This window comes from Rhinoraja longicauda, chromosome 34, assembly GCF_053455715.1.
Source record: "Rhinoraja longicauda isolate Sanriku21f chromosome 34, sRhiLon1.1, whole genome shotgun sequence".
Lineage (NCBI taxonomy): Eukaryota > Metazoa > Chordata > Chondrichthyes > Rajiformes > Arhynchobatidae > Rhinoraja > Rhinoraja longicauda.
The window spans coordinates 22,635,097-22,651,971 of record NC_135986.1 but is presented as its reverse complement, the minus strand read 5'-3'; the positions used below and the strand labels follow the sequence as shown (position 1 = coordinate 22,651,971).

General features: G+C 51.4%; 2 protein-coding genes across 2 annotated transcripts in view; both read left to right on the top strand.

Moving 5' to 3' along the window:
• LOC144609632 (cystatin-C-like) overlaps nucleotides 1-16,875 on the top strand; it is a 369,350-nt gene that overhangs the window by 23,695 nt on the left and 328,780 nt on the right. The window lies entirely within an intron of this gene.
• LOC144609533 (U4/U6.U5 tri-snRNP-associated protein 1-like) overlaps nucleotides 1-16,875 on the top strand; it is a 54,964-nt gene that overhangs the window by 29,235 nt on the left and 8,854 nt on the right. Inside the window, exon 2 of the mRNA XM_078428038.1 lies at nucleotides 15,301-15,390. The gene's annotated coding sequence lies outside the window, so the exon portion shown is untranslated. The remainder of the gene's footprint in view (nucleotides 1-15,300; nucleotides 15,391-16,875) is intronic.

Here is a 16,875-nt window from a genome sequence, read left to right as displayed (position 1 = left end):
GAGGGGAGGGGGAGGGAGGGGGGAGGGGGGAGGGGAGGGGGGAATGGGGAGAGGGGGGAGGGAGAGGGGAGGGAGGGGGGTAGGGGGGAGTGGGAGGGAGGGGACCGGTGAAGGGGAGGGAGAGGGGAGGGAGGGGGAGGGGGAGGGAGGGGAGAGGGAGGGGGAAGGGTGGAGGGAGGGGGACCTCCCCTTTTCCAGTACCCCTCTTTCCCGTTGGGCCCGTCCTCGTAGGGTTTCCATTGTAAACGGGAGGAGGGGAGGGAGGGAAGGGGAGGGAGGGAGGAGGGAGGTGTGGAGGGAGGAGGGGGAGGGGGAGGGGGAGGGGAGGGGGGGAGGGGAGAGAGGGGGACCTCCCCTTTTCCTAGTACCCCTCTTTCCCCGTTGGGCCCGTCTTCGTAGGGTTTCCATTGTAACCGGGAGGGGAGTGGGGGGGAGGGAAGGGAGGAGGGAGGTGTGGAGGGGGGAGGGGAGGGTGAGGGAGGGGGGGAGGGGAGGGAGGGGGACCACCCGTTTTCCCAGTACCCCTCTTTCCCCGTTGGGCCCGTCCTCGTAGGGTTTCCATTGTAAACGGGAGGCGGGGAGGGAGGGGGGAGGGAGGGAGGAGGGAGGTGTGGAGGGAGGAGGGGATGGAAGGGGGGGAGGGGAGGGGGAAGGGGGGAAGGGGGGGAGTTGGAGGGAGGGAGGGGGAAGGGCGGAGGGAGGGGGACCTCCCCTTTTCCCAGTACCCCTCTTTCCCCGTTGGGCCCCTCCTCGTAGGGTTTCCAATGTAACCGGGAGGCGGGGAGGGAGGGGGGAGGGAGGGAGGAGGGAGGTGTGGAGGGAGGAGGGGAGGGAAGGGGGGAGGGGTGGGAGGGGAGGGGGAAGGGGGGGAGGTGGAGGGAGGGGGGAGGGAGGGGGGAAGGGGGGAGGGAGGGGGACCTCCCCTTTTCCCAGTACCCTCTTTCCTCGTTGGGCCCGTCCTCGTAGGGTTTCCATTGTAACCGGGAGGCGGGGAGGAAGGGGGAGGGAGGGAGGAGGGGAGGGGGATGGAGGGGGGAGTAGAGGGGGAAGGGGTGGGATGGGAGGGGGGAAGGGGGAGGGGGAAGGGGGAGAGGTGGAGGGAGGGGGAGGGAGGGGGAAGGGGGGAGGGGAGGGGGGGGAGGGGGGAAGGGGGGGAGGGGGGAGGGAGAGGGGATGGAGGGGTAGGGGGGAGGGAGGGGGGAGGGGAGGGGTAAGGGGGAGAGAGGGGGACCTCCCCTTTTCCCAGTACCCCTCTTTCCCCGTTGGGCCCGTCCTCGTAGGGTTTCCATTGTAACCTGGAGGGGAGTGGGGGGAGGGAAGGGAGGAGGGAGGTGTGGGGGGAGGGGAGGGGAGGGGGAGGGAGGGGAGGAGGGGAGGGGGAGGGGGAGGGGAGGGGGGAGGGGGGAGGGAGGGAGGGGGGAGGGAGAGGGGAGGGGGGGGTAGGGGAGGAGGATGGAGGGGGGAAGGGGGGAGGGAGGGGGACCACCCGTTTTCCCAGTACCCCTTATCCCCGTTGGGCCCGTCCTCGTAGGGTTTCCATTGTAACCGGGAGGCGGGGAGGGAGGGGGGAGGGAGGGAGGAGGGCGTTGTGGAGGGAGGAGGGGAGGGAAGGGGGGAGGGGTGGGAGGGGAGGGGGAAGGGGGGGAGGTGGAGGGAGGGGGGAAGGGGGGAGGGAGGGGGACCTCCCCTTTTCCCAGTACCCCTCTTTCCCGTTGGGCCCGTCCTCGTAGGGTTTCCATTGTAACCTGGAGGCGGGGAGGGAGGGGGGAGGGAGGGAGGAGGGGAGGGGGATGGAGGGGGGAGGGGAGGGGGGAAGGGGTGGGAGGGGAGGGGGGAAGGGGGGGAGGGGGGAAGGGGGGAGGTGGAGGGAGGGGGAAGGAGGGGGAAGGGGGGAGGGAAGGGGACCTCCCCTTTTCCCAGTAACCCTCTTTCCCCGTCGGGCCCGTCCCCGAGGGGTGAGGGAGGTGGGGAGGGATGGGGAGGGAGTTGGGGAGTAGGGGGGGAGGGAGTGGGGATGGAGGTGGGAAGGAGTGGGGAGGAAGGGGTTGATGGGGGAAGGGGGACCTCCCCTTTCTTTTTTCGAAACACTTGCCCCGGTGGCCCACGAGCATAGGGGCCCCATGCTGATCTGTGTATGTTAAGTGACTTGCAGTAAAAAACACAACTTTAAAAAACAATCAGTTGCTTTTCGCAACAATGTAGCACCCATCTCACACAAGCATTGTGACGTCACAAGCTGAAGACCTTGAAAAAAAAGGTTAAAAATAAAAAAATGTAAATTTGTAAAGAGTAGACACCCAATAGCAGCTGCTTGTCCATTGTGACGTCACACGCTGAAGACAAAATCCGCACCGCAGCGCCCCCTATAGGACCATCAATAATTCATGAAGGGGGGGGGACGCTTTAAAACCTCCGTAACTTAAAAAATATACGACCGAATTAAATAAAAAAATCATTTTCCAGCAGCTGTCAGCGTGGCGATTAAGGCGGTGCAAGGAGGGAAGGAGGGGGGGAGGGAAGAAGGAGATGTGGAGGGAGGAGGGGAGGGTGAGGGGGAGGGGAGGGGGGGAGGGGGGAAGGGGGGAGGGGGGAGGGAGAGGGGATGGAGGGGGTAGGGGGGGGAGGGGGGAGGGGAGGGGGAAGGGGGAGGGAGGGGGACCTCCACTTTTCCCAGTACCCCTCTTTCCCCGTTGGGCCCGTCCTCGTAGGGTTTCCATTGTAACCGGGAGGGGAGTGGGGGGAGGGAAGGGAGGAGGGAGGTGTGGGGGGGAGGGGAGGGGAAGGGGAGGGAGGGGAGGAGGGGAGGGGGGAGGGGGGGAGGGGAGGGGGAAGGGAGGGAGAGGGAGGGAGAGGGGAGGGAGGGGGTAGGGGGAGGAGGAGCGAGGGGGAAGGGGGAGGGAGGGGGACCACCCGTTTTCCCAGTACCCCTCTTTCCCCGTTGGGCCCGTCCTCGTAGGGTTTCCATTGTAACCGGGAGGCGGGGGGGGAGGGGAAGGGAGGGAGGAGGGAGGTTTGGAGGGAGGAGGGGAGGGAAGGGGGGAGGGGAGGGGGGAAGGGGGGAGGGGGAAGGGGGGGGAGTTGGAGGGAGGGGGGGAGGGGGGAAGGGGGGAGGGAGGGGGACCTCCCCTTTTCCCAGTACCCCTCTTTCCCCGTTGGGCCCGTCCTCGTAGGGTTTCCATTGTAACCGGGAGGCGGGGAGGGAGGGGGGAGGGAGGGAGGAGGGGAGGGGGATTAAGGGGGGGAGGGGAGGGGAAGGAGTGGGAGGGGAGGGGGAAGGGGGGAGGTAGGGGGACCTCCCCTTTTCCCAGTACCCCTCTTTCCCCGTTGGGCCCGTCCCCGAGGGGTGAGGGAGGTGGGGAGGGATGGGGAGGGAGTTGGGGAGGAGGGGGGGAGGGAGTGGGAATGGAGGTGGGAAGGAGTGTGGAGGAAGGGGTTGAGGGGGGAAGGGGGACCTCCCCTTTCTTTTTTCGAAACACTTGCCCCGGTGGCCCACGAGCATAGGGGCCCCATGCTGATCTGTGTATGTTAAGTGACTTGCAATAAAAAACACAACTTTAAAAAACAATCAGTTGCTTTTCGCAACAATGTAGCACCCATCTCACACAAGCATTGTGTCGTCACAAGCTGAAGACCTTGAAAAAAAACGTTAAAAATAAAAAAATGTAAATTTGTAAAGAGTGGACACCCAATAGCAGCTGCTTGTCCATTGTGACGTCACACGCTGAAGGGGGGTCAGCTCGAGTTCATCTCACAGGGGCATTGTGACATCACACGCTGAAGACTAAATCCGCACCGCAGCGCCCCCCTGAAAAGGGGGGGGGGCAGCGCTTTAAAACCTCTGTAAGTTAAAAAATACGGATAGATAGATAGATAGATAGATAGATAGATAGATAGATAGATAGATAGATAGATAGATAGATAGATAGATAGATAGATAGATAGATAGATAGATAGATAGATAGATAAACAGACAGACAGACAGACAGACAGACAGACAGACAGACAGACAGACAGACAGACAGACAGACAGACAGACAGACAGACAGACTAGCACAAGTGTGCCCGTTGGGCTTTTTAAGTGATTTCTTTGAAACATTCGCGGTCACTTAGTGCTTCTCACGGGGATCTGTAAGTGCTTTTCGAAACAATGTAGCACCCATCTCACACAAGCATTGTGACGTCACAAGCTGAAGACCTTGAAAAAAAAGGTTAGAAATAAAAATATTTAAATTTAAAACCTCTGTAAAGAGTAGACACCCACTAGCAGCTGCTTGTCCATTGTGACGACACACGCTGAAGACTAAATCCGCACGGCAGCGCCCCCTATTGAACCTTCAATAAATCAAGGGGGGGGGGGGGGTGGGCAGCGCTTTAAAACCTCTGTAACTTAAAAAATATGCGACCGAATTAAATAAAAATATCATTTTCCAGCAGCTGTCCGCGTGGTGATTAAGGCTACTGTTGACCGTTTTGCCGTAATCAGCGAAATCACAGATATATACATATACATTTAACACAATATCTGACTTTTAATAAGATAGACTAGCGAAGAGGGCCCATTCCCACACCACCCATTCTCTCCTCCCCCAACCCCAATCTTAATCTCCCCACAACCCCCTTTCCCCACGACCTCCCCTTTTCCCAGTACCCCTATTTCCCCCACCACCAAGCCCCCTCCGGACGACCCCTGTTGTCCCCCTCCCCAGTCCCCATTCTCAGACCCCGCCACCACTCTCTCTCCCCCAGACACACTCTTACTCTCCCCCTTTCCCCAGCACACCCCTTTCCCCTACTCTCTCTTGCCCCCAGCACCAACAGGTCCCGGGGGGGGGGGGGGGGGGGGGGGGCGGGGAGCGCATTAGTGAAAGGTCCGTGGGGGGCGGGGGAGCGCATCAGTGAAAGGTCCGGGGAGGTGGGGAGCGCATCAGTGAAAGGTCCTGGGTTGGGGGGATAGCGGGGAGATGGTCTCCCGGGTGTGGGAGAGAGGAGAGAAGCAAGGGGAGAGAGGAGAGGTGAGCCCATACGCACAGAGGCACAGCAGCGCTACGCTGAAAGCCTTCAATAAATCAGTAGGAGGGGGGTTGCGCGAGCTTTTTGACGTCACACGCTGAAGGCAATTGAAGAAACGGCTGGATTTTTTTTTTTTACTAAAACCTCTGTAACTTAAAAAATACGCGACCGAATCAAATAAAAAAATCATTTTCCAGCAGCGTTCAGCGTGGTGATAGATAGATAGATAGATAGATAGATAGATAGATAGATAGATAGATAGATAGATAGATAGATAGATAGATAGATAGATAGATAGATAGATAGATAGATAGATAGATAGATAGATAGATAGACTAGGTCATCTACCCTTCATCCCCTTCATCCTTCTACACCCGTCAAAGACGCCGCATAATAACCAGGCTTACTGCAGTCTGCAAAGAAACCCACTCATTAGCTCCATCCAACATTGCCCATCTTTCATACAGTCGGAATAACAAAACCGGGAACTCGACTAAACCAATCCTTGGATTATTCAACCATCCAACCCAACAAGGACTGGAATTCTCTGCCTCAGAAGGCAGTGGAGTCCAATTCTCTGAATGTATTCAAGAGAGAGCTAGATAGAGCTCTTAAGGATAGCGGAGTCAGGGGGTATGGGGAGAGGGCAGGAACTGGTTACTGATTGAGAATGATCAGCCATGATCACATTGAATGGCGGTGCTGGCTCGAAGGGCCGAATGGCCTCCTCCTGCACTTGTTGTCTATTGTCTATTGCTACTCGCAAATTTTAAATCTGCAACTGTGTGCACGTTTATAGCCCAACAGCGGCGGTTCGTACAGTATCAACAAGACGAGATAAGACAAGGCAGGTGGTGGGGGCGGGTAGAGCAGATAAAGGGGAGCGGAAACGTGGAGGCAGTTGATGTGAGGCCTCCAGTTGGAAATGAAGAGGCCTAAAGAGGTTGGAAGGCCGGCCAACAGATTGCCGCTTGTTTCCCGTTTCCTATTTATATGTTGCTTCTGCCAAACACTTTTGCCGTCTTGGGCTGAGAATTACATTTCACCAGCAAATCGCTATGTCGAGGTGCGAGCTACAACCAATTACACTATTGAATGTACCTTGTGATTTTTGATCTATGTTGATTGGATTTGGTTGAGGAAAGCGCTCGGCTCGTGATACCACTTTACTTTCAGACCGAAGCAGAAGTTCGAGGCGAAATGCCAGAATCTGAAACACAGAAACATAGAAAACATCGAAAAATATGTGCAAGAGGAGGCCATTCGGCCCTTCGAGCCAGCACCGCCATTCAATATGATCATGGCTGAGCATCCAGCGTCATAGAAACATAGAAACATAGAAAATAAGGTGCAGGAGGAGGCCATTCGGCCCTTCGAGCCAGCACCGCCATTCATTGTGATCATGGCTGATCATCCACAATCAGTAACCCGCGCCTGCCTTCTCCCCATATCCCTTGATTCCACTAGCCCCCAGAGCTCTATCTAACTCTCTTTTAAATCCATCCAGTGATTTGGCTCGCACTGCCCTCTGTGGCAGAGAATTCCACAAATTCACAACTCTCTGGGTGAAAAAAGTTTTTTCTCACCTCAGTTTTAAATATAACCAGATAACCATATAACAATTACAGCACGGAAACAGGCCCGTTCGGCCCTACCAGTCCTGTAATGTCCCGTCATATCTGTTAGTCTTGTGTCATGTTCTGTGTTTAGATTCTCATTTCAGGTCCCTTGAGTTCCTGCCATTGTAATTGTCAGCCCCGCCTTGATTGTTTCCACCTGTGTGCCCTTACCTCATGTATATATAGTCCACACCTCCCTTTGTCCTGTGCCAGTTCGTATTGTGATTCATGTGCTCTGATTCATGTGCTCTCGGTCGTAGTATAGCTAGTAAGTAATTTTTGTAACTAATGTTTTTGTAGCTGAGTAAGTTTAGAGTTTTTTTGGTTCGAATCGCAGTGTTCTTTAATGTGAAAATTAAAGAAAGCCTTTATTTTCTCCAAATTGACTCTTGTGTGTGAGTCGTGCGTTTGAGTCCAGTTCCTGTGTGCCCCAGAGCATAACAAGTCCACGCCGACCACTTTCTCTGACCTAGTCTCATCTACCTGCTCTCTGACCATAACCCTCCAATCCCCTCCCATCCATATACCTATCCAATTTACTCTTAAATAATAAAATCGAGCCTGCCTCCACCACTTCCACCGGAAACTCATTCCATACAGCCACCACCCTCTGAGTAAACAAGTTACCCCTCATGTTACCCCTAAACTTTTGTCCCTTAATTCTGAAGTTATGTCCCCTTGTTGGAATCTTCCCCACTCTCAAAGGGAAAAGCCTACCCACGTCAACTCTGTCCGTCCCTCTTAAAAATTAAAAAACCTCTATCAAGTCCCCCCTCAACCTTCTACGCTCCAAAGAATAAAGACCCAACCTGTTCAACCTCTCTCTGTAGCTTAAGTTCTGAAACCCAGGCGACATTCTAGTAAATCTCCTCTGTACCCTCTCCAATTTGTCGACATCCTTCCTATAATATGGCGACCAGAACTGCACACCATACTCCAGATTCGGCCTCACCAATGCCTTGTACAATTTTAACATTACATCCCAACTTCTATATTCGATGCTCTGATTTATAAAGGTAAGCATACCAAACGCCTTCTTCACCACCCTATCCACATGAGATTCCACCTTCAGGGAACAATGCACAGTTATTCCCAGATCCATCTGTTCCATTGCATTCCTCAATTCCTTACCATTTACCCTGTACGTCCTATTTTGATTTGTCCTACCAAAATGCAGCACCTCACACTTATCAGCATTAAACTCCATCTGCCATCTTTCAGCCCACCCTTCCAAAATGCCCAAGTCTCTCTGTAGACTTTGAAAAAAAATCTACTTCATTATTAACTGCACCACCTATCTTAGTATCATCTGCATACTTACTAATCCAATTTGCCACACCATCATCCAGATCATTAATGTAAATGACAAACAACAGTGGACCCAACACAGATCCTTGGGGTACTCCACTAGGCACTGGCCTCCAACCTGACATACAGTTGTCAACCATTACCCTCTGGTATCTCCCATTCAACCATTGTTGAATCCATCTTGCAACCTCACTATTAATACCCAACGATTTAACCTTCTTAATCAACCTTCCATGTGGAACCTTGTCAAATGCCTTACTGAAGTCCATATAGACAACATCCACAGCCTTGCCCTTATCAATTTCCCTGGTAACCTCTTCAAAAAATTCAAGAAGATTAGTCAAACATGACCTTCCATACACAAATCCATGTTGACTGTTTCTAATCAGGCCTTGTTTATCCATGTGATTATATATATTGTCCCTAAGTATCTTTTCCATTAATTTTCCCACCACAGACGTCAAACTAACAGGTCTATAATTGCTAGGTTTACTTTTAGAACCTTTTTTAAACAAAGGCACAACATGCGCAATGCGCCAATCTTCCGGCACCATCCCCGTTTCTAATGACGTTTGAAATATTTCCGTCATAGGCCCTGCTATTTCTGCACTAACTTCCCTCAATGTCCTAGGGAATATCATATCAGGACCTGGAGACTTATCCACTTTTATATTTTTCAAAAGTGTCCGTACCTCCTCTTCTTTGATCCTCATAATTTCCATCACTGCTCTACTTGTTTCGCTTACCTCACATAATTCAATATCCTTCTCCTCGGTGAATACCGAAGAAAATAAATTGTTTAATATTTCCCCCATTTCTTCCGGCTCAGCACATAGCTGTCCACTCTGACTCTCTAATGGACCAATTTTATCCCTCGCTATCCTTTTGCTATTGACATATCTGTAGAACCCCTTGGGGTTTACTTTTACATTACTTACCAAAGCAACCTCATATCTTTTTTTCGCTTTTCTAATTTCCTTCTTAAGATTCCTTTTACATTCTTTATATTCCTCAAGAACCTCATTTACTCCCTGCAGCTTATATTTATTGTATATCTCCCTCTTTTTCCGAACCAAGTGTCCAATTTCCCTGGAAAACCACGGCTCTTTCAAATTATTATTCTTTACTTTCCACCGAACAGGGACATAAAGACTGTACTCTCAAAATTTCACCTTTAAATATCCTCCATTTCTCTATTATATCCTTTTCATAAAACAAAATGTCCCATTTCACTCCTTTTAAATCCTTTCTCATCGCCTCAAAATTAGCCTTTCTCCAATCCAAAATCTCAACCCTTGGTCCAGATTTGACCTTCTCCATAATTATATTGAAACTAATGGCATTGTGATCACTAGACCCAAAGTGCTCCTCAACACATACCTCCGTCACCTGTCCCGTTTCATTTCCTAACAGGAGGTCCAACACTGCCCCTTCTCTGGTAGGTACCTCTACGTATTGCTGCAAAAAAACTATCCTGCACACTTTTTACAAACTCCAAACCATCCAGCCCTTTAACAGAATGTGATTCCCAGTCTATGTACGGAAAATTGAAATCACCCACAATCACTACTCTGTGCTTACTACTAATATCTGCTCTCTCCTTACATATTTGCTCTTCCAATTCCAAATGGCCTCCCCTTTATTCTCAGACTGTGGCCCCTGGTTTTGGACTCCCCCAACATTGGGAACATTTTCCTGCATCTCGCTTGTCCAGTCCTTTTATAATTTTATATGTTTCTATAGGATCCCCTCTCATCCTTCTAAACTCCAGTGAATACAAGCCTAATCCAGTGAATACAAGCCTAATGTAGTTACATTGGCTGGGTGTAACATGTACAATTGTACCTAGTGCGTGTGGTGTAGTCAAACAAAATTGAAACCCAGGCCGTTGCTCATTCAGAGTTCAGTTGTAGCTTTGATAGTGGTGCGCCTATAAAGCAGCAGCGAGCAGGAACCTGGTTGTGGCTGTTCAAGTGACTGATAAACACCCTCTATCGCAAACACCTCCTTCCCAGCTCAGCGCACGAGTAGATGGGTGGGGAGTCCATGGTTATCTTGCCACTGCATGTGAGGTTTTATGTAGAGAGATTCCAGGTTAAGAGTCCAGGACTCAGTCGAGTTGGGCTGATGTTTAGAACCCATGAGTGCACACCGAATATGGACACAAAATGCTGGAGTAACTCGGCGGGACGGGCGGCATCTCTGGAGAGAAGGAACGGGTGACGTTTCGGGTCGAGACCCTTCTTCAGACTTCTGGCCCGAAACGTCACCCATTCCTTCTCTCCAGAGATGCTGCCTGTCCCGCTGAGTTGCTCCAGCTTTTCATAAATCCATAAGTGATAGGAGCAGTATTCGGCCCATCAAGTCTATTCCGCCATTCAATCATGGCTGATCTATCTCTCCCTCCAAACCTCATTCTCCTGCCTTCTCCCCATAACCCATGACACCCATACTAATCCAGTATTTTGTGTCTATCTTCGGTGTAGGAAAAATGTTCCCGATTTTGGGGGAAGTCCAGAACCAGGGTCTCACAGTTTAAGAATAAGTCAAGTCAAGTCAATTTTATTTGTATAGCACATTTAAAAACAACCCACGTTGACCAAAGTGCTGTACATCTGATTCGGTACTAAGGGAGGGGTTGGCCATTTAGGACTAAGATGAGGAAAAACATTTTCACCCAGAGAGTTGTGAATCTGTGGAATTCTCTGCCACAGAAGGCAGTGGAGGCCAATTCACTTGAAGTTTTTCAAGAAAGAGTTAGATAGAGCTCAGAGGGCTAACAGAATCAATGGATATGAGGAGAAAGCAGGCACGGGTTAATGATTGTGGATGATCAGCCGCGATCACATATTTCCACTAGCTCCCAGTACAGTACAGAATCAACTTCAAGCTCCTTCTATTCACATACAAAGCCCTAAACGGGCTTGCCCCCCCTCCCACTATATCAAAACTCTTCTAACCCACCACTCTATCTCCAGGTCCCTCAGGTCGGCCGAATTGGGGCTGCTCACTATCCCGCGGTCTAGGCTTAAGATCAGGGGTGACCGCGCTTTTGCAAACTACTATAGACGCTTTGTTCCCAACTTCTCTGATCTAATTGCCCCCCTAACAGATCGGACAACTAAAAGACAGTCCCGAATGGTGAAATGGTCACAGGAAGCAGAGGAGGCTTTCACCAGCCTGAAGAAGGCCTTGTGTTCCCACCCAGTTCTGGCCGTCCCAGACTTCAACAAGGAGTTTTTTGTTCAGGTAGATGCCTCAGAGGTGGGTCTTGGGGCGGTACTCTCTCAGATACAAAAGGGTGAGGAGCACCCAATCCTCTACAGTAGCAGAAAGCTTTTGGCCCATGAGAAAAGATAATCTACACCGGAGAAAGAATGTCTGGCAGTTAAGTGGGCCCTTGAAACCCTTCGCTATTACCTTATTGGGCGCAAATTCACTCTACTCACTCATTTGCAGTGGATGTCAAGAAATAAAGAAACGAACAGTCGGGTAACAAGATGGTTTCTCAGCCTTCAGGCTTTTAACTTCTCGGTTGTCCACAGGGCAGGTTGGAAACATGGGAATGCAGATGCCCTTTCCCGAAGAGACGTCATGTGGGCCTCCTTCCCCAGTCCGGAGGCCTCAAGTCAGGGGAGGGGGAAATGTGATATCATGTGATACATTCAAAACTCCGCTGCCCGTCTACTCACCCACACCCCGATCCGTGACCATATCACCCCCGTCCTTTACAAACTCCACTGGCTCCCCATCCCCCAGAGAATCCAGTACAAAATCCTCCTCATGACCTACAAAGCCCTCCATAACCTGGCCCCATCCTACCTGACTGACCTCCTCCACAGGCACACTCCCACCCGCACCCTCCGCTCTGCTGCAGCCAATCTCCTATCCCCCCCCCCATCCGGACCAAACTCAGATCCTGGGGGGACAGGGCTTTCTCCATCGCTGCTCCCATCCTATGGAACTCACTACCCCAAACCGTCAGAGACTCCTCCTCACTCACCACATTCAAAACATCACTGAAGTCTCACCTGTTCAGTACTGCCTTCAACCACTGAAGGTCACCTCACCTTCCGTCTCCTTTCTCTGTTCGTTTACTTATTTATCTATTTATTCACTTCCCTATGTTCTTTAAATCCCTGTAAAGCGTCTTTGAGTGTATGAAAAGCGCTATATAAATGTAATACATTATTATTATTATTATTATTATTATGAGAGGTAGAGTCATAGAGGGGAGATACATTTCCTCCCGGTGGATGCAACAAGGACTACAAACCGCTATGGCAGCCAGCAAAAGACTGCCTGCCCTGCTGACACTGATTGCTGCTGACACTGATTGCTGCTGACTCTGATTGCTGCTGACACTGATTGCTGCTGACACTGATTGCTGCTCACACTGATTGCTGCTCACACTGATTGCTGCTCACACTGATTGCTGCTCACACTGATTGCTGCTCACACTGATTGCTGCTCACACTGATTGCTGCTCACACTGATTGCTGCTCACACTGATTGCTGCTCACACTGATTGCTGCTCACACTGATTGCTGCTCACACTGATTGCTGCCCAGCTGAACCAGATGAGCTGATTGCGTCAGTGAGAGAGCTAAAAGGGAAGGGAAGCCGTGTATTTAAAAAGAGAAACAACGGCTGGAGCAGACAGGGAGAGAAGCAGTGTTTGAGTTATATTTTGTAAGAAGGCAGCAAGCTACAGTTTTGATTTAACTACCTGTTTTGATTTTGTGTACCTGTCTGCAAACAATTAAGTTTACCTGTTTTTGGAAAAGACTAAATATATGGAATTTAAGTTTGAAAACAATAACTTTTCTTCTTCATTTCCGGCACCCACTCCTCCCAACCTTCAAGAGAAAAGCTCCCGACCTCTCAAGACATCACACAGGCTTACGGCAGTCTGCAATGAAACCCACTCATTAGCTCCATCCAACATTGCCCATCTTTCATACAGTCGGAATAACAAAACAGGGAACTCGACTAAACCAATCCTTGGATTATTCAACCATCCAGAACAACAAGGACTGGAATTCTCTGCCTCCGAAGGCAGTGGAGGCCAATTCTCTGAATGCATTCAAGAGGGAGCTAGATAGAACTCTTAAGGATAGCGGAGTCAGGGGGTATGGGGAGAGGGCAGGAACTGGTTACTGATTGAGAATGATCAGCCATGATCACATTGAATGGCGGTGCTGGCTCGAAGGGCCGAATGGCCTCCTCCTGCACCTATTGTCTATTGTCTATTGCTACTCGTAAATATTAAATCTGCAACTGCGTGCACGTTTATAGCCCAACAGCGGCGGTTCGTGCAGTATCAACAAGACGAGATAAGACAAGGCAGGTGGTGGGGGCGGGTAGAGCAGATAAGGGGGAGCGGAAACGTGGAGGCAGTTGATGTCAGGCCTCCAGTTGGAAATGAAGAGGCCTAAAGAGGTTGGAAGGCCGGCCAACAGATTGCCGCTTGCTTCCCGCTTCCCGTTTCCTATTTATATGTTGCTTCTGCCAAACACTTTTGCCGTCTTGGGCTGAGAATATCCCTTGATTCCACTAGCCCCCAGAGCTCTATCTAACTCTCTCTTAAATCAATCCAGTGATTTTGGCCTCCACTGACTGCCTTCTGTGGCAGAGAATTCCACAAATTCACAACTCTCTGGGTGAAAAAGGTATTTTCTCCCCTCGGTTTTAAATCAGTGCCCCGTTCCTGCTTTCTCCCCATACACCTCGATTCCTTTAGCCCGAAGAGTTAAATCTCTCTTGAACATTTCCAGTAAAGTGCAACTCAGTTCACAATAACAGGATATATGCTCGCACATACACCCCTAGCTACATCCTGAGTTTATTTATGTCTGAACTTATTTCCGTCACGATAAAGGCGAACTCACACACCCTGTCCTCCATCGCTGTATTCTCCCAGCCTGTCAACCTCGCCCTTTCTCCCTGTCTCTCCACCCTCCCTGCCTCTACCTCTGTCTTCCAGCCTTGTCTCAAGTTCCCTGGCTGACTCCTTTCCACCCTCGGTACAGTACAAACTGAAGGTAGACGCAAAAAGCTGGGAGTAACTCAGCGGGTCAGACAACATCTCTGGAGAAAAGGACACGGTGGCGTGGCGGTAGAGTTGCTGCCTCACAGCGCCAGAGACCCGGTATCGATCCCGACCACGGGTCCTGTCTGTACGGAGTTGGCACGTTCTCCCCGTGACCTGCGTGGGTTTCCACCGAGATCATTGGTTTCCTCCTACATGCCAAAGACCTACATGTATAGAAACATAGAAAACAGGTGGAGGAGGAGGCCATTCTGCCCTTCGAGCCAGCACCGCCAATCATTGTGATCATGGCTGATCATCCACAGATAACCCGTGCCTGCCTTCTCCCCATATCCCTTGATCCCACTAGCCCCTAGAACTCTATCTAACTCTCTCTTAAATCCATCCAGTGATTTGGCCTCCACTGCCCTCTGTGGCAGAGAATTCCACAAATTTACAACTCTCTGGGCACGCAACAATGCCTTTAAATCTGGTGACACTTCAGCATTCAGTGTTGCTAGGTCAAACCTGAACAAAGGTATAAGAAGGGACAAAGACACCCACAGGCAACGGGTGGAAGACCACTTCAACTCCACGGACACCAGAAGCATGTGGCAGGGTGTCAGGGACATCATTGGCTCCAAGAGCAGCCCTGCCTGCCCCCACAGCGATGCCACACTGACCAACGATCTAAACACCTTCTTTGCCCGCTTCGAAACTGGCAACACCACCTTGAGTGGAAGAACCCCAGCCAAGGCGGAGGGACTGGTCTTAACATTGAGCACACAGGAAGTACAAGCGCTCTGCTAGGGGTCAACCCACGCAAGGCTGCAGGCCCGGATGGAGTTCAAGGAAGGGTACTTAAGGACTGTGCTGAACAGTTGGCTGAGCTATTCACCAGGATCTTTAACCTGCCACTATCTCTGGCTACGGCCCCCAAATGCCTGAAGTCGGCTATCATAGTGCTGGTGCCCAAAAAAGCAAAGATCACCAACCTGAACGATAGATAGATACACTAGTTTAGAAATACAGCGTAGAAACAGTTTTTTCTCACCAGTTTTAAATGGCCTCCCCTTTATTCGTAGACTGTGTGTGTGGCCCCTGGTTCTGGACTCCCCCAACATTAGGAACATTTTTCCTGCATCTAGCTTGTCCAGTCCTTTCATAATTTTATATGTTACACTTATTACACGTATATTTATTTTTGAATATTTTTAAAAAATTATATATCTTCTCTCCCTCCCTCTCTCTCTCTCCCCCCTCCCTCTCACCATCTCTCCCCCTTCTCCCTCACCGTCTCTCTCTCTCTCTCCCCATCTCTCTCTCTCACGCAGTTCCTGGCCACATCCACCACCATCTTGGATGAAGAGCCCATTGTGAACTCTGGCCTGGCAGCCGCTCTGCATCTGTGCAGGAACAAAGGTGGGTCGGTCAGCTCGGCGTCTCGCTGGGCTGGAGTACGTGAGAGGGGGGGGGGGGAGGGGGGGAAGAGAAACCCAGGAAAGAATATGGTTCAGCCAGAGAGAGTTTAGTTTAGAGATTCAGCGCGGAAACAGGCCCTTCGGCCCACCGGGTCCGCGCCGACCAGCGATCCCCGCACATTGACACCATCCTACACCCACTAGGGACAGTTTTTACATTTGCAGAGACAATTTGGAGTGTGGGAGGAAACCGAAGATCTCTGAGAAAACCCACGCAGGTCACGGGGAGAACGTACAAACTCAGTACAGACAGCGCCGGTAGTCGGGATGGAACCCAGGTCTCCGGCGCTGCATTCGCTGTAAGGCGGCAACTCTACCGCTGCTCCACCCTGGTTGGAATCTGGAACGTGCTGCCTGTGGAGCCGGTGGAGGCAGAGGCTCTCGCGTTCATCTATCTTAATGAGCACTGGAATCAGGTCGGCATGGTGGCGTAGCGGTAGAGTTGCTGCCTCACAGCGCCGGAGACCCGGGTTCAATCCCGACCACGGGTGCTTGTCTGTACGGAGTTTGTAAGTTCTCCCTGTGACCCGCGTGGGTTTTCTCCGGGTGCTCCGGTTTCCTCCCACACTCCAAAGACGTGCAGGTTTGTAAGTTAATTGGCTTCGGTAAAAATTGTAAATTATCCCTAGTGTGTGTGTGGGATAGTGTTAGTGTGCGGGGATCGCTGGTCGGCGCGGACCCGGTATGTATACACCGATCAGCCAAAACATTATGACCACTGACAGGTGAAATGAATGACATTGATTATCTTGTTACAATGGCACCTGTCAAGGGGTGGGATATATTAGGCAGCAAGTGAACAGTCAGTTCTTGAAGTTGACGTGTTGGATGCAGGAGAAATGGGCAGGAGTAAAGACCTGAGCGACTTTGACAAGGGCCAAATTGTTGTGGCCAGACGACTGGGTCAGAGCATCTGTGAAACGGCAAGGCTTGTGGGGTGCTCCCGGTCAGCAGTGGTGCGTACCGACCGACAGTGGTCCGAGGAGGGACAAACCACAAACCGGCGACAGGCAGGGTGTTGGGCGCCCAAGGCTCATCGATGCGCGAGGGGCAACGAAGGCTATCCCGTCTGGTCCGAACCGACAGACGGTCGACTGTGGCACAAGTCACAGAAAATGTTAACGGTGGTCAAGGGAGGAATGTGTCACAATACACGGTGCATCGCACCCTGCTGCGTATGGGGCTGCACACGGAGGACCAACGGCATATTAGGCAGGGGGTCGTAATGTTTTGGCTCATCGGTCATAATATTTTGGCTGATATATAAACGATACCAAGGCCTGGCCAGCAACAGGCCCAAGGGTGGGTGGGTCGGTCGGTACTCGATGGGTTGCACAGATGTGGTGGGCTGAAGGGCCTGCTTGTGTGTTGGAGGGTTTGGGAGCACGTGCACTGGGAGCGTTCTATGTTGTGGGTCAGAGCACAA